General features: G+C 41.5%; 1 protein-coding gene across 1 annotated transcript in view; it reads right to left on the bottom strand.

The window, feature by feature from the left end:
• The window catches only part of tspan9a (tetraspanin 9a), a 215,527-nt gene that overhangs the window by 151,720 nt on the left and 41,429 nt on the right, over window positions 1-22,378 (bottom strand). The window contains exon 2 of the mRNA XM_087842842.1: window positions 6,058-6,123. The gene's annotated coding sequence lies outside the window, so the exon portion shown is untranslated. The remainder of the gene's footprint in view (window positions 1-6,057; window positions 6,124-22,378) is intronic.

Here is a 22,378-nt window from a genome sequence, read left to right as displayed (position 1 = left end):
TTTACAGCCATTATGAACACAGCTGTGATATCTTCCACACATAATTATGGTTTATTATTTGTCCCTGGGGCAATAAGTAAATGCGTATTATGTGTATACGTGGCTATTGAAGTGCGTGTAAATTAGTCGAGGTGTATCAGTGCTGCGCTCTGAGCTCTGTGTAATTGTGCTGACACTTTGGTGAGACAGCGACAAAGTGTGCGTGTGGATGGATGAAGCACGTGGGTGGTCGCAAAGGTGAAAAGGTCAGCAGCTTAGGCTTGTCTTCACCCATGGGTCATTAAAGAAGATCTGGAGAGTGTGGAGGAGTGAATTGAGAGCAGCCTTAACACAGAACATAGCTGCAGAAATGGCAACAGACACACACAGTAACATTCATATCTCTTATATCACAATTTTACCGTCTTTCTGCCTTTCTTCTCTCACTGTCTCGCCCGCCGTCATCACCACCCCCTTCTCCTCTCTATCTTTGAGTGGGATTTGTGATCTAAGATCAGTACGGCTGTAATGCCCTTCTCGGTGACTGACAGACGATACGGCCTGGCCTTTGGGCCCCAGCCGGAGCGGCTGCAGATCAATACCCAAGCTGGCAGCCTGTCAGCATTCACAGAGCGGAGTGTGTGACTCGACGCACACAAGCATTCACGTGCAAGGACAGCATCAAAGCCTGTTTGAATCGGATGGCATTTGCAGGAACAGGACCTGGATGTTTGCAACGCAGCAGGAGGGGACATTCCTAGGATGCAGTTCCTGGCCTACAGGAGCAGCATGGCTGCAGGATGACGGAGCGACGGATTCCCATGGCTCTGTTGGGTGGATATATTAAGCAGTCTGGATAGATGCCAGACCAGCCAAACAAAGTAAACAGGTTGGAGGAAATGGTGTATCTGTTTATGTGACAGGGTGTCTCTTTAACCTTTGTGACTGACATCTTAGTATAGAGGTTTACAGATTTACTTAGCAAGTGATGGGTTGGACTAGGGCTGGGCGATATGGCCTGAAATCCATATCGTGATATAATTTGGAGCATGTGCAGTAAGGATATATATCACGATATATTCTTTTCTTCTGTATAACGTATTTTCCACACTATAAGGCACATTTAAAATCCTTTAATTTTCTCAAAAATCGAGAGCGTGCCTTATGTATGAATTCTGGTTGTGCTTACTGACCTCGAACCGATTTGGGCAGAAATCTGTTAAAAAATGTTTTAGTACAGCTTTGGTAAGCCGCACTGCTTGATGGATTGTCAGAGCATTACGGCTGCCGTAGTGAGGAGCTTCGCGGAGTCTTCTGGGTCCAAAACTCCGTCCATTTCAGGTCCCAAAGTCGAACGAACACTAAGAGTTAAAAACTGTCTAAATTATTTCATCTTTAATAAAATCATCAGCGTTGTTGCTTTACCAGGTGTAACAATTACGTTTAACATCCAGGCATCCATGAAAACAGAAGTTATTAAATTTAACGGAGTTAGAAGTTAACAGGAAGTTAGCTCGCTAGCTTCCACCTAAACATTTCATAGCATGTTTTGACTGAGAGATTTTTGAAACAAATTAAAACGTACAGCTCTGCTACCACTTCCGACATAAATTAAGACAGAAAACAGGGTTACTGAAGTTGGACTACCTGGTATATAATGTTGTGCTACGTGATTGCTAGCGACACAGCTATGTTAGCATAACATTAGCACAGTGAAGCTGGAGGATGAACGCTAACTTTTTTTCCACTCAATAAAAGTTAACATGAGGGATTCTGGTGGTCAGGGACAAATGCAATCACATAGCAGGATGCTATACACGGGCCAAACTTCAGTCAGGAGAACAACTGAGATTATTCATCCACAATACGAGGTATTAATATACTGCAACAACATGGGAATAGAGCAGCTGCGAGAGAATTCAACATTAATGAATCAATGTTACGGAAGTGAAGCGCAGTTTTTGGCTTTCCCCATATTTCAAAAGTGCTTCATCTCTTTGCTGTGACTGTCGGCATAATTTGCAGATGATAATTGTTTTAGCCGCTGCGATGCTTCCGACCAAAACAGGCGCAGCTTGATGACATCATCAACATGCGCTATCGCGATAGAGCGGTATAGTCAAAATCTCTATTGTTGGCCAAATTTATATCGTTTCTATCGTATATCGTTTATATCGCCCACCCCTAGGTTGGACCTGAACCAGACAGAGACACAAATCCATCTGTTGTTGTGTCAGGAAGAGCATCCAGTGTAAAACTTTGCCAAATCAAAACATGCCGGAGTCCTATTGACAAGGTAGGAGTCGACGATAGCTTTTATTTGGAACGGACACTGTGACTTGAATAGTGACTGAAACCTTATGCTCGAGTGCCATTTACCTTTTTGGTAGAGCTCTACAAGTGGGGGGCGTGCGGTGTAAAGCTCACTTACGCAGAAATCTTGAAGTGGAAAATACCAGAATTTGAAAACAGAGTCCTGTTCTGATTTGAAAAGATCTGCAATTGGTCAACGTCTCCCGTCACAAGGTACTTTAGCCATAATGGACTTTTGTTGTCTACACCAGCTTTAACGTGTATTACATATGTAAACATCATTATAACATCAGCACATAAACATTGAATCTTAAGTTAGCAGTAGTTTGTGTATTTATGTCACTAAAATTGAATTGAAAAGTTTTAGGATTTTTTTTCTTTTTGCAGTTTTTCTTTTTTTTTTGCAAGCCTGTGATTAGTTTCCAGATCTGGCTGCACTCGGGCATAAATGACCAGAAAAATTAGAACTCACTCATCCTCGCTATTATTCTAATGGGCTTTAATACAGAATTGCAGCGAAAGCGTGTGAAAGTGAAAGTGAAGGCCGTGTAATATCAGCTGTCAGGTGCAAACTAAAGCAAAGTTCTCATTTGCAGTTTTTCCCCATTTATATTCGTGTAACAAAGTGGATCATTATATCACATTAACAGTGTGTTCTGCAATATAACATGAAACACAAGCACACACATGCAAACAGTTGCACATACATAAAAAATAAATGGAGGCTTTCAGTGACTTAAACGAAAACCTCCTTTCTGAACATATACAGCGACTCTGCTCACGTACTCCATTCTTCTAAACAAAACCAACGTACGCCGACCTATGCAAATAAACTGTGTCCAAGAGCGAGTCTGTATTTCCATCTTTCTATTGTGCATTGCATCACCGATCCTTACTATATAAATAAATATGAGAGACGTATAAATAATGCAGTCACAGATTTGACAATCGGAGTAGCACCATCACCTCCACACTCGACGTGTCTGCTAACTCCCACTCGCTCAACCTTGTTGTGATATATCGTCTTCCGCTACCGCAGCAGAGTCAATCAATAGCCAATTAAAGACATAAGGTCTCCGGTGGCCACGGGTGCATGTGGCGCTGTTTGACTGTGGAGATAAATATATAAATGGTTGACAGGCAGGATATCAAGTCAGTATGTTCCAATGAGAAGAACAGGGAGGCTAACAATAACACTCCTCACACAAACGTGTGTGCGGCACTACTCCGGTGTGGTAACTAAGGTGCAAACCCACTGATACTCATAGGGAACCAAAGGACTAGATCCCCTCAGGATGGCAGGTTGTAAGATGTGCTGTCCTTATCCATTGATGCAACTTAATGATCTGCTAGCTGCAGGGTACATCATTCAGCCTCTCTCTCGCTCTCTCTCACACAGACACACACACACAGTCTCCTGCATATACAATACAATAATAATGGATGCTAGCTCCATGAAATATATACACATCCTCCTGGTAATGGAAACGCTTCCAGAAACAATCTGAGGACGTGGCAGAGCAGCATTACTCTAGAATAAAGCTGTCTCCCACTCATTTACAAACATATGAACACATGTGATCAAAGACCCTGCTGACTGCAAAGCCAGGATGCTCAGACTTCTGCGTAGCAGATGCACTGTCTGAGAAAAGCGTGATGTGCAACCCACAAAACCTTGACCCTTCAGTCCATAACCTCCGTGAACGATCTCCTGCTGTGGAACTTTACATGTCGATACTGGATCTCCTGAACACTCATCCGCTTGCATGAATAGCTCTTGAGCCTACTTCACTTTCGGCCCATCTCTGTGTCTCTATCACTCCGCATTCCTCCTTTTAAAGCTCTGCCACCACAGGCGCCGCCAAAGAGCCTGACAGTTCAGCCTCTCTTTGATCTCAAGGCACAGGTTATCTGTTGCCTGGCTAATTTTAGTTAGCCCCTTTAAGCTGGGATTCTCTTTGAAGCAAGGTGCAGGAGGGAGTTATCAGTGTGGCCCCTTCAGTTACACAGACAGATTCAACCTCATGACTTTCAGTTTCTCCTGTAAGCCGGTGTTGTGCCAAAAAGTGATTGTCTGCCAAAAACTGATTTCCGGTATTTGCCAAAAAGCGATTGCTCATATTTAAAGTGCTATAAGTAACTTGTTGGGCTATAATATGTTAAACATATGTCAAATGCATCCCTTATGGATGACATAAAGTCATCTTGAGCCACAAACAACATTCTTGTAACAAGATAGAAGACGCAATCAGTTTTTGGCAGTGACTTTTATATAACCTTTATTTATGCAGTAAAAAAAAATCTCATTAACATTAAAAATGTATTTTGTAAGAGTAAGTTGCCCAACAGGACAGCAGAAATGGCAGCAAATATTACAATAGTTCAGTAAAAATATTTTAAGTGGGGATAAAGGACCGGATTGGTTATAATGTAAGTACAAGTTGTAAAGATACTTAAAAAACGGATAATTTTTTAATTCTTTATGTAACCCCTTTGTATCCCCTGTTCACCGAAGTTTATTTACGAACATACGTAAAGATATTACACATAAAAAAAATACACAGAAACACTGGAAATCAGTTTTTGGCAGACAATCACTTTTTGGCACAACACCCGGAAAAGATGATCAGCCTTGTTGTTGCATCTGGATTGTAATCAGCTCTGGGCATGGAGTTGATGACATTTAAGAAATGCAGATTTATGTGAGGTAAAAGCTTCCAAGTCTTTGTTTAATAAACAGAATATTACACAGGAGATGCTAAAGGAGGCGAGCTACTGAAACCACCTAGGAAATTAGAAGCTCTACATTTTATTTTGCTGCGAGTTTAACCCTTTAAAGCCGGTCGAGCGGGCACGCTCCTATTATTTTTAAATCCCGGTAGCTCTGCAACCACGTGAGCTAGCGCAATATTTTTTTTTGCATATGAAACCGGAGGAGTTGTACTTACATCTTATGCCATCAGCTTGTCCTCGGTCACAGTTTCCTTCCACATATAGTTTTGCAAAAACTGCATAAAAAGCACTTGCACCAACAAAAACACAATATTCCAGAAACACGCTTTGCCGATCCGATCAGCTGTTTGTAACACTTCCTACGCCCATCAGCGTGAACTATCGCAACCGGAAGTGACGTCATTTTGCGGAAATGTAGTTTTTTACCATCAGGGCTTTATGAGCCTATACTTGTGTTTTTAAAAGTTATGTTTGACTTTATGACTTTCTGTGTGGTTTCTGGGATGCTTAGGACTCATATTGCACTGCTGGAAATAGTTTATTTTGATGCATATGCTGCTTTTTTGCAAATTTGCATTATAATATTTATTTTCGTTTTTCCTGCAGTATATAAAAATTGGTGTATTTCAAAAATAAAACTATGAAGACACTTAAAATAAATTTCCTGTGGTGGGAAACTATTTTGTGCAACTTTTTTGTATTTACAGTTTTGAGGGATAAGCCTCTTAAATTTCTCTAACTAGAAATATATGTTAAAAAAACAAAAACGATTTTACATTTTTTTGTAGTTTATTGCACTTTTTTTGCAATTTATGTAATTACTATGCACTTAATGCAGACATATTATTAAAATTTGGGCTGTAATGTTTGTATTGATGTATATCAACTTGAAATGCTCCCAAAAATGGCTCCACAGCATGTAAAAATATAATAGTTCTGGCGGACTTGGTTCTATGGTAGGTCTTAAAGGGTTAACAGACTGTCGTAGGAGATGGAAGGTGGAGGTGCTACAGGTGAAAAAGGAAATCTTACCTTTCTGAGGAGGGTGCGAATTAGGAAAGGAGACAGACTGTGCTGCTGGCTGGGCAGGTCAAATATCTGTAAAAAGAAATTAGACCGTGAGTGAGTCAGGTTTGTATTCCTTACCTCGTTTTTACTCAAGCCAATAAATTGAAATGTCCCATGGAAACAAACTCATTCAAATAATAAAACACATATTTAAGAAAAAAGAAAAGGAAACAACTTTTCTTGCATCTGCCTAACCAGCCTGGAGCTGTTATTAAATCTGAAGAGGGTTGACAACATAACCTCAGGGAGAGGGTGTTTACAGCAGGCTACTCAGGAGCACACTCCAGTTGTTGCTCTGTGATTTTATAGAATAGCCAGCTGGCCTAAGACTCACTTAAATGAGTGAGCCCTAGGCAGGTGACCTTGAAAGACCTACCAGAACACAGTTTCTCAATCTGAACCTCAAACTAAATGGGAGAAGCATGTCAAGGTGAGTAGACAAGTCTTAAAAGTAAATGTGCCTGCCCGTGTTATACGAACGCAACTACTGAATACACCTCTCAGCGCTGTGTTTGTCTACCGCGCTACTGAGATCAAACACAAAAGACACACACGCACGCAAAGCTGAAAAGCCAAAAGGAAGGTACACAGAATATCAAAGCGCTTGCACTCCAGTGTGACTGATGGTTCTCCGTGAGCACCTTCAGGTAAGAGGAGCAGCAGGCGTCTGCAATCTGATTTAGCGCATCAATCTCACACAAGAGGGGTCACTTTTCTTCCCACAGGATGACTTACGGGGGCACGGCTGCTATTTTCATTTCCATTTTTTTGAAGAATGGCAGCCAAAGTTTCCCTCTGTATGGTGTAAAAAGTACTGCATAAGCTCGATGAAGGACAATGACCCAGGCTATTGTCAATAAAACGTCTGTATGGCAATGCCGCGCTTTCTACAAATGGTAAATGGCCTGTTTTTGGATAGCGCTTTACTAGTCCCTAAGGACCCCAAAGCGCTTTACACATCCAGTCATCCACCCATTCACACACTGGTGATTGCAGCTACATTGTAGCCACAGCCACCCTGGGGCGCACTGACAGAGGCGAGGCTGCCGGACACTGGCGCCACCGGGCCCTCTGACCACCACCAGTAGGCAACGGGTGAAGTGTCTTGCCCAAGGACACAACGACCGAGACTGTCCAAGCCGGGGCTCGAACCGGCAACCTTCCAATTACAAGACGAACTCCCAACTCTTGAGCCACAATCGCCCCAAAACACACACAGACACAAATTGTAAGGATAGTTTGAGTTGTATCTCAGTCCACATAGACTTGGTTTGAAAGCTGCATGTTAAACATGTGGGTACTGTAGTCTGGAGATAAATTCATCCCTCAACAAGCATTATGCTGCCGGTGCAGCTTTTGAGTGGTTAGAAAGTTTGCACTAAGGAAATAAATACATGAAAAAAGCAACAATATGAGAAACAACATTAGCTTTAAGTAAGACTTCTTCAGTTCTTCAGTTATCTTCAGTTCTTTGGTGCGTGTACTTCTATTACTATTATATTATTATCACTTTTAAGACATTCTATACTGACATAGTTAATTCCATTTATTCTTGGAATAATTAAAAAAAGTATCCAAAGTAGTTTTTGTGGCATGTCTGGTTTACAATATATTTGTGGGCACTGTTCATATACTGTTTGGCCACATAGGGCTTGCAGCCTTTGTAACAAAGTCCTATTAATCAGACTTAAAATGCACATATTTTGGGGTTAGACATACTTCTACAATATATGGTTACGACAGTGCTTTTCTGAGCCTATTTTTTTTTTATTTCAGCACATTTATTGAATTAAAGATTTCAAGGCAAGGACAAGACTGAATGGACTGACTTCAGGGTTGTCAATTTCTGTTGAAAGATACAATGTCAAAAGGCCTAAGGTCAGGCAGAGAGTGAAAAGCACTGCGAGGCTGAGTGGGAAGGCAGAACAGTAGAAAAGAACACAAAGAAGTCAAGTGGAGACAGAAAAATAAGCATAACGTTAATATGTTACTGCGGCATCGGGACGGAGAAAGGATAAGAAACCAGTCGGATAACACAACTGGATGTGCACACTGCTGTGAAGAATTAACGCAGAACAACAAACCAAAGAGCAATGCAGCTCACAAAAACACAGTTTTGTTCCTCCCATTAGTGAGTTGAATTAATTAGGGCTCCAGTGACGCAAATAACAAATATAATTACGTCCCACCATTACTCCTAATCATTAGAAGCTTGTCTCCTTCCTCTTCCCGGGAGACTGCGGACGGCCAACTGGACAAGCAACTTTAAAGATCAGCCATGGAGAATAAAAACAAAGAAAAACAGGAAAGCTGTCAACATTCATTTAGTATAAAACTTGAAGAGCGTTCCTACAGTGAGTCACGCTCGGGAGATAGATGTTGGTTTGTGGTCATCAGTGATCGTACGGCAAAGTTAGTTATGTTCCTATAGCTATAAACAGAGTGTAATTTGGCTTGAAATGTGATCAGTCACCCTGTGAGTTATATTTACCATCTGTGGCCCTTTACAGTGTTTGTGTATGCATGCAGCATGTGAATACAAGTGAATATGCAAGATGCGTATCCTTCCAGCAATCGCTAAGGAAGAAGATTCGCTTGTAAAACATGCAGTCGTGACATACCGTATCACCACTGTGGACACAGATAGCCCTTTCACAGCATTTAGACAAAATTCCTCAAGATCAGACAAGGAACAAAAAGTGACCCTGGTATTCTAACAAACAGCTCTCTGTCTGCTGAGGCAGACTTTAAGTTCAGGTTAGGATCGCCGACTGGGAGGACGATATTTGGCCTTGCAGTGAGGATCACAAACCCAAACAACATTGTTTTGAATTAAAAGCACACAGGAAGAGGTGTTGAAAAGCCACTGCTTTGCTGTGTGTGGTAATGGATAATCATTTGTCTCATGGGTCTCATGAGTCCCGCAGCTGTGGCGCATTCAGAACTCACACAGCTGTGACCGAGGGACCGTCGGCCAGCGCTGGCACAAATCGGCGAGTGAGCTGTGGATGGCTTTACTCCCACTAAGGAAGACTAGTGCTTAAGTAATGTAGCGCTGGTGGACAAGTCTAAAGTTACACTCTGCGTAGAGGTATTTTAAAAAAACATTTAAACAGTCACTAAACTGTAGTGTGACGTGGTCTATTTCGGCTCTTTTGTGGGTAAAATTGTGCTTCAATGGATCGTGCCATCCTGCGTTTAACACCAAGTAAGGATTATGAAGAGCACATTTTTTCTGAATGCATAAATTGAGACATAACAGCATTTAATCTCCGCTCCATGCGTATGTTCACTTTGGGACAGCAAAATCAAAATGACAAGATGCGGAAACTTGCACATCCGGGGAAGATGAAGGTATTGCTCCTTCATTCGCAGGGCTGACAGGCTATTGATTGTTCTTCAGCTAAGCCTTGAGGCTCAAGTCTTACCAGCGTCTCACCTCCCTGCATGATCCCCCAACATAAACACACATTTTTCCCCCCCTCTATAGGATGTGTGCCCCTAACAGCTGTCCTTCCATATCTCTCTCTTTAGCTCCTTCCTCCATCATTCCCTCGCTCTATTTTCTTCCTAGAAAAAGTTTCTCAGGCTGAACCCCGTCCATAATAAGTGCTGGTCTGGCATAATCCTCCTCTATAACACTGTAGAGAAAACTTTACTTTCCAAATCCTTGACAGCTGCTTCAGTAAGGTCGGACGCTCAGACTCTTTTTACAATGTGGTCTTGCCTCGGTTGTGCCTTTTCATGCCATTGGTCACAGCAGGATGGACCATGACACAACCACACAGGAATGCTGAAAAGGATGCAATTGCAGCTTGAATATATGAAAAACTGGGGATAGTCGACAAAAGCGCACTATTCTTTGGCTACTAAAGGATGCACAAATCAAAAATGGAACACAAGAAGGGTGTTGGGCCGAAGCATACAGCCCAACGTTACTCTGCAGTTCTTGTTCTGTACTGAACAGTACATATTTCAATCAGAAATCTGCATCACTAAGGCTTAGAGGACTTATCACAAGGAACTGCTGTGTAATTCAACACATTGGGTGGCTCAGCCAAGTTCTGATTGCGGGTTGATGTATGTGAAAGTTAAGTCAGGGGGGTGCAGTGGTAGAACTGTAGTCACTGGAGGGAAGCCAAAGTGTGTGGCACTGCTGAGTGATGAGCTACACGCCTGGAGATTCCTGCAGAAGCTGAATTATAAGCAGCGGGATGGAATTCAACAGACAGCTTTAACCATGCAATTATTTTGTACAGTAACTAGTAGTGAAAAATGCTGTCAACACAGGTCTGCAGAGCACGTCTTTAACTGAAAACGAAAGATACAGGAAAATAAGTTTAGCCTGCTTCTAGCTCTAATTAACTTGTTTCCGTTTAGCTTGACGATAACGTGTCAAATTTCTGTTTTGTTTCCACCTTTGAGGGGAGCAGGCGTCGCCTTCAATTGTTCATTACTTTACTCTGAGTCATCATTTATCAGCTGTTCTTTAATAGGCAATTTGAATGACAATGACCAGACCGCCGCTACACTTTCTTTCCATATTCATAACGATGCCGCGTTCAACGCAGCACAACCCCCACACACAAAGAGTATGCTCTCGCAGGCAGGAAGAGCCTTCGAGGTCAGCTGTTTGCCAAGGTTCATGATGTGCCGGTAAAGAAGAGTTATGACAGCTCGGCTCCATCCCATCAGCCGCACTGTCAACTAACACAGCATCATTTATACGTAAAAGCCTCACAGTTCAACACACAGCAGCACGGGTGGGCAAATTACCGCCACAGCTACACCACTTTACCACTCGCGCTTCAAAGAGATGGCTGTAGAACGGGCCACAAATTGAGCTGATATGAAGTATGAGCTACTGCCAAACTTACGTAATATATCTGGTCAGCGTGATCTCTGTGCGTGTTTACGTTTGCACGCACACTCCTTCAAAAAGTCTGGGACTGAGAAGACTAAAATTCAATTAAACCTTTAAAAACGCTGTATTGTTTTACATTTCCACCTAACAAAAAAGCACAAAAGCAAGAGATTTGCATGTGTACTCGAGTCAGCAAATATATATTTCACAGATATATTTATAAGGAATAAAAATTCCTTTCCTATTTTCCTAAAAGTTTCCTCGTATAAGACAAAACGACACTTTCTTTTAAAAGTTTCCAACTGAAATGCAGTGCTTCATTGGAAAACATGACACGCAAAGCATTAACACCAGTTAGAAGACGAGGGAAATACTGTAAGACGACCCTTAGGCTTTCTGTGATTATCAATAGTTAGGTTCTTTTTGTGAGAAAAAACAAAACCAGTCTGGAAACATTGAGGCTGACCCATACACCCTGCAGCAAGGTTTTGCTTTATCATCAAGACAGCAAGAGCTACTTATGTGCTCAGAGCTTCTGATTTTTCCTTTTTTTGATCCGTGGCCATGGAGGCAAACCAATTGATACATCTGCTCTGAAACAACACTCTCTTCTTAAACCTAAAAAACTATAAAAACTATATTTTGTTTAGACAGTGTACGAAAATGTGTTGTTTTTGTTCCATTTTGTATAGGCTGCAGCTAAAAGCCGTCACTGTTTCACTTATCCTATTAATAAAGTTTACCATTGTGGCCCACTTTTCTTCATTTATCAAGTAGTCAAAAAGTGAAGACACAAAGATAAACAAATAATGTGCATAATGTGAACCAGTCCTCTGGTAGAGGAGCTACATCCTCTTGTCACACCTTATTCCTCACTGCAAAGCCTCCTTCAGCAATGCCCAACTCAGGCTATAACTCATTCTGTAGGCCACTTCTGTTCCCATTCGTCTTTGTAGCAACCACTTTGGTAACTGCAAACCTTCATAGCAAGGATATACAAGAGCAACTTGGCATTGTAGTATAGTCACATTGCTCCGCTGGACTCCTTCAACACAGTTTCTGTACATTTTGAGTTGTTATGTTTTGGTGTGTTTTTGCATTTTGGATTCTTTTCTTCTGCGTCTTTGTTTCCTGTTTTACTCTGAAGGTTCATGTTCCTGTCTTATGTCAGTGTTTCTAGCTGCGTTCCCCTTCTGTCTCTAATTCTTTGATGACTTCCTCAGTGTATTTAAGCCCAGTGTGTCTTCGTGTCGCGTCTGTTCATGCACCCTGTTATTTCTAGCTGCACGTCAGGATTCTAGTCTGCAACATTCAGCATTGGACATGTTCATAGTCATGTTCTCCAGTCATGTTTCCCTGCACCTTCATGTGCCAGTACCGAGATCTTGTTCACAGTTTTTCATGTCGTGTTCATAGTCTGTCCACAGTACTTTGTCATAGTTCAGTCCTGGTCTTCGTTCATAGCCTTTAGTTACTCCCAGTTTAGGTTCTTAGTTTGTGGTTTGTTATTTTGCCTTCTGTATCAGCCCTGATTAACCCTTTAAGACCTACCATAGAACCAAGTCCGCCAGAGCTTATATTATATTTTTACATGCTGTGGAGCCATTTTTGGGAGCATTTCAAGTTGCTATACATCAATACAAACATTACAGCCTAGATTTTAATAATATGTCTGCATTAAGTGCATAGTAATTACATAAATTGCAAAAAAGCGCAATAAACTACAAAAAAATTGAAAATCGTTTTTGTTTTTTTAACATATATTTCTAGTTAGAGAAATTTAAGAGGCTTATCCCTCAAAACTGTAAATACAAAAAAGTTGCACAAAATAGTTTCCCACCACAGGAAATTTATTTTGAGTGTCTTCATAGTTTTATTTTTGAAATACACCAATTTTTATACACTGCAGGAAAAACGAAAATAAATATTATAATGCAAATTTGCAAAAAAGCAGCATATGCATCAAAATAAACTATTTCCAGCAGTGCAATATGAGTCCTAAGCATCCCAGAAACGACACAGAAAGTCATAAAGTCAAAGATAACTTTTAAAAACTCCAGTATAGGCTCATGAGGCCCTGATGGTAAAAAACTACATTTCCGCAAAATGACGTCACTTCCGGTTTCGGGCAGGTCATGGCGGACCTGCTATAGTTTGCGCTGATGGACGTAGGAAGTGTTACGAACAGCTGATCGGATCGGCGAAGCGTGTTTCTGGAATATTATGTTTTTGTTGCTGCAAGTGCTTTTTATGCAGTTTTTGCAAAGCTATATGTGGAAGGAAACTGTGACCGAGGACAAGCTGATGGCATAAGATGTAAGTACAACTCCTCAGGTTTCATATGCAAAAAAAATTATTGCGCCAGCTTACGTGGTTGCACAGCTACCGGGATTTAAATGTAGTTACGCAAAACAGAGCGTGCCCGCTCCGACCGGCTTTAAAGGGTTGAAGGCTCGTTTTGAGCTTAGCAAAAGTTTTGCCTCCTGCGTCTGTGTCCGCACCTGGGTCCAACAAACACACTCTCCACACGGTCTGCCCTCGCAGACCATGACAAGCAACTTGGCATTGTAGTATAGTTACATTGCTCCACTGGACTCCTTCAACACAGAGTTTCTGTACATCACAAGGAAAGTGGTCCATGGCAGGCAAAAGCCCGAAGTGTCAGCTCTGTTGTTCTTGGGTTATTTTCCTGCTTCTCCCGACTCCCTGTGGGGAGCACTAGAACTTTATAATAACTTTATAACTTCATCAACAGTTATTTTCCTCAATAAACAAATCTGAAAGCCATAAGTCCGCCACTCACAATGCCCCTAGAAAATCCTGCACCTGCTATAACCACGAGTCACCGACAAAGCATCGTCTGTTGTGTCTTGGAGGCACCTTTGAAAAACTACGCTGGTATCCCTGCACCTGTTTTTCACCAGAGTCAACAAGGAAATAAATCTGTTCTGTGATGACACCATTTCTCTCACTTTCACCGTCAGGCTCCAGAGTTCCTCAATTGCAGTAAGAAGAACCATAAAAAGAAGCCGAGACAGAGGGAGCCGAGCCATCTCGATCTCTGATGTTAAAGAAAATCATAATGGTGTCTGCTGAGTGTGATGTCTGCGCTTCATACGGTTGTTCCCTTATGGCTCCTCCAGTTGAAGAAAATTCAGAGACAGCTGTGAATGTTCTTTATTCTGAATGTGTTATGAAATCTGAATCTTGCACTCGAACCTCAAAATAAAAGATGCATGCTGATTAATTACAGTCAGTCCTGGCGTATGAAAATATTCTGTGTCTGCGGTTTCATCAGTTGGGAAGGAACCGTGGAACCTTCGATCGTTCCTTTGGCCGGAGCTGTCCACGGTTCTGAAAGTGTTAACGCTTGACACCCTGACACCAAGGTTGTAAATCACCTAACTAGCCACTGCCGCAGCAGCAGCTAGAAGAGGTGGACAGGTTTATGTACCTGGGTTGCACTTTTAGCAGTGACGGGGACGTGGAGCATGACGTTAAGTGCAGAATTGGGAAAGCATGGGCAGCCTTTCAACGATTACGACCTATATGGATGACCACCGCACTGCCTTTATCAACCAAGTTGCGGCTCCTGAAGACCATCGTTATACCGACGGCGCTGTATGCAGCGGAGACTTGGAAATCAACTGCAAAGATCAACCGCCATCTTGACGTCTTCCAATAACGTTGTCTTCGACGGCTGCTCAATATCACATATCGGGATCTCGTTACCAATGAAGAAGTATATCGCCGTGCGGGAGTAGAGCCGCTCCATGTCCAAGTCACCAAGCGTCGGTTCAGATTTGCCGGTCACATCCTTTAGCTACCGGACCCGAGACCTGCCCGTGTCGCGGTTCTGTGGAACCCGAAGAATGGAAAGAGACGGCGAGGAAGACCTAAAATAACATGGAGGAGGACTTTCCTTGAAGATTTACGTTCAGTCGAACTGCCGCGATAGACCGAGTTCGATGGCGTTCTCTTGTCGCCCGATGCGCCGATCGGCGCGGGAGGATCTAAGTCTAAGTCTAAGGCACTGCCCATTCAGTTTGGCAGCTGCAAGCCGAGAGCCTCCTAACATGGTTTCACAAAGACCTGAGTTTCATCGGAGAACAGTGTATATTCTGCACAGTGGACGTGAAGTCAATTTCCAGACTAGATAAGGTGTGGTACAAAGTCACGAAGGCAGAAATGGCTCTGTTCATAAGGTAATATCTGTCACGTGCTGCGGGTGTCCATGAATGCCTTCTGAGCTGGGCATAAGAAATTACCATGGACATAATATTGTTTTGGTGACATTTTTTATTATGGTTTCTTATTTTGGGGTCATCCTGAGTTTATTCTATGTTAGCTTTTGTACATTTAGGCTCCCCTTGTGTCTTTGTCCTCTGTGTCCTTCCCTCTGTGTTTATGGTGCTTGTCTTGTTGCTTGTTGTCTTGTTTCCCTCCTTGTGTGTTATTCCATGTTTCCTGCTGCCTATCTTGTGTGTCCATGTTTCCCAGCATGTCAGGTCTCTCTCGCTCCCTCGGGTTCCCTCGTCCTTGTGTTCCCTTCTCACTCTCCCTTGCCCCCTTAGTAGTGTCTGTGTTTTATTCCTCTTGCCCGTTCCCGTGTCCCTCTTGTGTCCCACCGTCTCCCCAGTCGTTTGTGTGCTCCATGTCCGGTTGTCACAGTCTATGTCTCACCACGTTTCCTGTTGTACTTTGACAGTCCTGGGTTAGTATTTTCAGGTTTGCTTTCCTGCCTGTCTCATTGTGCCTAATTCATCTCAGCTGCCTCCCCCATGTGTTTTCTGTTCCCCCGTCATTCTGCGTGTATTTAAACCTCTGCTTCCCTCAGTCCAGTGTCTCCTTCTCCCTCATTCATGGCTGTGTGTTTCCCCCATGTTAGGTTCCAGAATTCCAGTTTAGTTTAGTTTTATTTTGTATGTTTTTGAGTTTAAGTCCTGCCTGTGAGTCTGCTTTTGGGTCCGACCTGCTTCACATGGCCAGTTCTTTGCATTTTAATCTTTTGTGCAACAGTGACTTGCAAGGCAAGAGTCTGCATACCTACATACATGTCTGTATGAGGAAAATATGAATATATGTATATACAAAGATATATACAAGACGAACAATTTTTCCATATCTAAATCTGGCCCCCAAAAAAAGAAAATTTGTGTTGTAACAATTCTTCTTGGCAATAAATCTTATTCCCCAGGAAAGCATGTTTATTTCCCCTTGAATGGTGCCACATTTATAAGGAAAATGCATTTGCGGGTTGAGCAACAAAGTTGAACATGAAAAATAAATCTTCCCTGCAAATGAAAAAAAGCTTTTTTTGGCTATTAACTCTTCTTTTGAGCTTCTGGGAAACCCGGTGCTGACAACCAGGTGCCTGATTGGTGCCAGATTAGCACCATTTAGCAGTGAGTCCAGACTCTGACCCTTTGATTCCAACTGCTGTAAGCAAAGTGTGAAGTAGACATAGAGAGTGTTATGCTGATTGCTTCATCGATAGCTTTGGTGGAAGTTGTTGTGGGGCGGGATCTCCTTCACTGCTAAAACAAGGCTCGTCATCACTGGAGGCAATCTCAACGCAGAGAGACAGAGATGAGATTCTGCAACAGTGGCAGTCCTGCATCTTCACAGTCTGTGAGCAAACTCAGAAAGATTTGGCAATGGGCAAAACCCACATACTCAACCCACAAACATGCATTTTCCTTAAAAATGCGGCAGCACTCAAGAGTGATACGTGATAGTTTTATCATAATTTATCAATCTCAGTGTTAGCTAAAACAAGTTTTTTTTTCTTTTCACACAAGGATTAACATAATAATTGACCAAAGTACAGTCTGTTCTTTTATGTCTTATTAGGATTCACAATAACAGGCTGTATTTGGTTGTACAATTTGGTATTACATTAGTGCATTAGCTCCTACTCCAACAGCAGCAGCTACTAGAGAATATAGGAGGCAGCGTTTATGAAAAAGAAACAGATGAAAAATGTGACTCATCGGAGGAACAACTCAGGTCATAAAACATAAAACAGAGGTCACTCTAAGAGCATGTAAAAAAAAGCCTTTCATATTGGACGTGTGTACAGAGATAAACCCAACAGCGAGAGCTCTTAGAAGACTATGCCTGTATTCTGGCCCCAACCTCACAGGAGAAACATATTAGGCGTGTCATTTGTATGGTGCCAGGTCTTCAGCGCGTACTGTCCGAGTCGAGTGATTTAAGTCTGAAAACTGCAATGGTATTTTTTATAAAAACAACTAAGAAAAATGTTTTGTTTTCAGGCAGTTTACATCCTACTTTTTCTTACTTTTTGTGGTCTCAGCATCTGAGATTAGTTTATGTGTGGGAGTTAAACAGATGGACTCTGAGGAAGAATGCAGAATGCAAAAGGAATGCAAGATCAATAACACTGCAACACACAAAAGAGACACGAAAAGACTGACAGCAATTAAAAAACAGAAAAAAATATTATCAAACAAGTTTACTTTTTCATAAAATTATGTTCAACTTCATAAATTCCATTCTCTGGAGTCACTTGTGTGAACACATACAAGTTGTATGTGTCATATATACACACCATACGCTTATTCCATATGGATTATTGTCAGTCATGCAGTATTTGGGAAATGTAAGAGATTTATTCGACTATAAAACAATGCGCATTTTATATTTTTCATAGTTTTTCTCATATTTTAGTTACTGTATTGAAGTCTGGGGGAATACATATGAGATAGGGGTGCAACAATACTCGTATCGATATTGAACCGTTCATACAGTGCTTTCGGTTCAGTACGCATATGTATGAACAAAATTTTTAATTTATTTTATCAACTTTCCTTCTGATGATGCTGTCTGTGTTGAGCGCTCAGTGGATCTGCGCTCGACAGTGCAGCCTAGGTGGAGTAGTCGAGCGCAGATCCACTGAGCGCAGCGCAAGCTAGCGAGACAGAAGCTAAGCTCCTTGCAACATGGCAAATTGAACCTCCCCCACCCTCATTCAGATCTGGCGTTTGGAACTATTTTGGTTTTCATGTGACATATAACCCTGAAGGTAAGCGCGTCATGGACTAAAGTAAAACAGTATGTTGGATGTGCCAAGCAATGCTCAATTACATTGGTGGGAACTAGCGCGTTAGCGCAGTTAGCTCGTTAACGTGTTGGCCGTCCAGCCCCACGCACGGGGCGATCCGCGGTAGCTCGTTAACGGAGATTTGCCGTGTTGTGGCGTTAACGTCATTTCAGATTAACGCTGACAGCACTAGTGGGAACACAACGAATATGACTGCACATTTACTCCGACATCATCCTCGTGCAAAGACAAGTGGAAGCAGACAAAAACAACAAGCAGGCATGCTACAAACTTTACCCGAGTCATTTAGACAGCCGTTAGCACATGATTCTCCTTATGGGGACCTGATATGTTTAATATGCTGCTGAGAATATAGCCCAGAAGAAGCGTATAGTATAGCTTTTATTTTGGAAAGAGCCATTTCTCTGTAATAAACTCTCTTTTCCAAAGATGAGTGATTCCTCAATCAAATATATATATATTTTTTATTACTTTGTTGTTTTAGCAACATTAAATTTAAAAACTGTACGTTTGAGCTAAAATATATATTTATAATTTTAATAAATGACAAATTAAAAAAGCATGAACATTTTTTTTGTATCGAAAAAATATCAAACCGTGAAACCAAAGTATCGAACCGAACCAAACCATGAATTTTGTGTATCGTTGCACCGCTAATATGAGAATACTATAAAACCTCTAAACTTATTACAGAAGAAAGTGATACAAATGATTCATAATGTTAAATATAGAGAACATACAAATAAATTATTTATAAAATCGAAATTATTAAAATTAGGAGATTTAGTGAAATTACGGACACTATTAATTATGTTTAAGGCTAAAAATAATATTTTGCCCTTTAAGTTACAAAGAGTATTTTTATTGTGTTCAGGGGGAGAAGACAGCAGAAGGAAATTTTATTTTAAGCATCAGTTAGCTATGACTACACAAAGATTAATGAGTCCAACGGTTAGGGGTATACGACTGTGGAACTCACTTCATTATAATTTAAAGAATTGTGTAAATTTACATTGTTTTAAAAAGTGTTACATGCTTAAAACGATAACTCAATATGAAGAATGTGAATGAAATTGGAGTTCATTGAAAAAGGATCCATTATATTTTTTTGTTTTATTTATTTTTATTTTATTTTTCTCCTTGTTACTATGTGGAGCGGTATATTCTGATTGTAAATTTGTTGTTTGGTTTGGGTTAGGACCGGAGATAAATGTTAATGTTAGTTTGTTCCCTGATTTTTGGTGCCCACTTGTAATATAAATTGGATTGTAGATAGGGGGCGGGGTTTAATAAGAATATTTTCTTCTTCCTGCTCCTTTTCACACATGGTTGTAGTGCTTTTTGATAGTGTGTGGTTGGTTTGTTTGATTTTTTGTACCAAGTGTGAAATAAAAAAATAAAAAAATAAAGTTTAATTATTTATTTTTTACAGGCTTGTGCTACTGAATGAATCCAGTACAGTAAGCATATAAATGTGACTGCTCATCATTAGTTTAACACTCTTGTCTTTATCTTTATCGCTTGCCAGGTCTTCAGTGTCAAATGCCAAATGCCTGCACAACGTTAGCTGGCGCAGCAGAGGATTTGCATTTACTTTCACATTTTTAACGCCAACTGTAAAGCACCCAACAGCTCATCCTATAAGGATTGTTGCATCCAGCCCTTACTTCACCAAGTGGATAACCAAATTTTACTTCCATTTCCCCTTGCAGCTAAGCTTCCTAATGCCTGCTGTTATATTTTCACTACTCCAATTTATTCACTTAGATAAAGACATTCAGTTGGCCAAACCTGAAACCCAGCAAGCAATTCAATTCAGTTTTATTTATAGAGTGCCAAATCACAACAGCACTCGCCTCAAAGTGCTTTATATTGTATGGCAGATACAAGGATACAGATCCCAACAATCAAATGACCCCTTTTGCAAGCACTTGGCAACAGTGGGAAAGAAAAACTCCCTTTTAACAGTAAGAAAGCAGGAGAACCAGGCTCAGAGAGGGGCGGTCATCTGCTGTGACCAGCTGTGGTTGATGGGAGAGAGGCAGGACAAAAAACACTGAGTGAGATGAATAATCATGAATGTGGCACAGTATGCAAGTGTAATGTTCCTTTCTTAATGTGGCTAAATACAGTTTCTTGCCAGGAAGTATTATTGATCATAACCAACTACATGTGAAGACTATTTAACCTTTTCCCAACATCTTTTAGTCCCACACCACTGCTTCCTGAATCCCTTGCTAAGTGTGACTTCAGTGCACGAGAGGAGTCTCAGCCATCATATAACATCAGTTACAACCATCACAAGAGGTTTGAACTGGACTCACATTTGTTGCCCTTGTGCTCGTATCAGTACTTACATGCCTAGGTTTTTCAAATGGATACGCTTTGCCTACGCTCGCCATCGAAACCATGCCAACTTGGCCGAGCAGACTCTAGCTGTTGATCCTCAGTCCTCGTCCTAAAGGAATTTCCTTCCTGATCCAGCATGCAATCAGAGGCATCTGTGACGGTCGCAATGCCAGTGTTCTTTTTCCATATCTACTCTAAAATGCTCACAGATATGCTACAGCATCTGTTGGGACGCACTCACACCAGGGAGAGTTGCAGCTGTGCGTCTGACAAAACAGACATTTTGGAAGCGCTGTGCACAAAGGGTTGAAGAGGGATATCATCATCATCAGTTGTTATGCTAACCTGAAGATTTTAAATGCTGTCTGACATTTTTAAAAAAAAAAAAAAATCAGAAAGAAAGAAGAAATTCATTTAATGCATAAAGAGTTTTGATCAAGCAAAAGACGAAGCATCTTGTACATCCTCTGCTGAACACGGAGCCTGAAAAGCCCATTTTTCTTGACAGGGCGACAGAATACGTGAAAAATAGATAAACAGATGCTAAAAGAACAGCAAGATATGCACCAGTTTGACACAAGATGTAGTATTAGCAGCTCATACCCTTCATGCTAATTTCCAGAGTCAGTCTGCTCTGAGTAATGCCATACTGGATTTATAGCTGATAAAACCTCTATTATTTCATTTCTCTTCCAGAGTTTTAAATTACGCTAATAGACAAGCTGGTGGCGCGGTCTTACAGAATGAAAGCATGGGCCAAATGAACGAGGAGGGGGGGGGGGGGGGTACGACGAGTGCAGACAGGGAACGCTGAACAGCAGATGAAATATGTGCTTAGAAAACATAATTAGCAAACATGGCTGTCATATACTCCTATCCTACTGCAGTGCAGAGGACAAAGCACTACTACAGACTGCTAAACGCAGATAGAGCAGACTAAAGTGATCCTACAGTGTCTCCCCCTCGTGCTCTATACACGTTCAGAGGCGATTATGTGCGCAGAGTAGCTATAAAAGGAACTTTAATACAGTTTTTCAGTAGCACTATATAGGGCATCGGCTAAGTTGAGCGGATAAGACGACTCACACTGATCACTAATTTTCCTATATTGCTTTACTCCACAAAGTGGAATCAAGTGCAGTTAGAAAGATGAAAGGCTTGTATACCAAATAGAAGCCAGCAGTGTCTGTAACAATGATCACATTGACCCATTTATATACAGTGTTGAGAAGGTTACTTTTAAAATGTATTCCATTACAGATTACAGAATACATGCCCCAAAATGTATTCTGTAACGTATTCCGTTACGTTACTCAATGAGAGTAACGTATTCTGAATACTTTGGATTACTTAATATATTATCATGCTGTTTACAACTACATGAATGTACTATTGCTGTGATTTATTACTGTTACTGAAGGTCCGCGGCTCCGAACCGTAGTAAAGGGACCTCTGGCTAATACGGTGGGTTCTGTGTCGGCTCGTAGCCGAAAACTAGCTTTACTTTGTTGTCTGGGTCAACTTGGCTAGCGAGAGACAGAGAGAGGCGTTGAAAGGCTGCTCCAACAGAACTTATTGTTTTTGGAGGAAAACACGAACACGGTGTACAGTCGAGTCTTAATAGCTTACTTACAGCTGGGCTCGTCAGGCTCTCTTCTTGGCTGCAGTGGTTATTATTATATTTACATGCTTCCAGCTCCCGTTTTTGCTCGATGACAGCTCGTACTTTTCCTTTTTCTCCCTCCCTCGCTCACAGACACATAACGTGTATGGCAGTCCATTCTCCCTGCAGCACGGACTACACTGCCCATGATGCTACATTCTTTAGAGCTATACCTGTAGCATTCTGCCTATTAGCTTAGCACAACAACAACAACAGGCGCTCTCTCACCCAGGAAACACGCAGAGAGAGAGCGTCACCCTGTAACCACGGCAACCGTAACGCTGCCGCCTGGAACAACAGAACGTAGCTGTCAAACAAAACC

The sequence above is a fragment of the Neolamprologus brichardi genome, chromosome 7 (genome assembly GCF_056152115.1).
Source record: "Neolamprologus brichardi isolate AB-2024 chromosome 7, ASM5615211v1, whole genome shotgun sequence".
Taxonomy (NCBI): domain Eukaryota; kingdom Metazoa; phylum Chordata; class Actinopteri; order Cichliformes; family Cichlidae; genus Neolamprologus; species Neolamprologus brichardi.
This window is presented reverse-complemented; position numbering and strand designations above follow the sequence as displayed.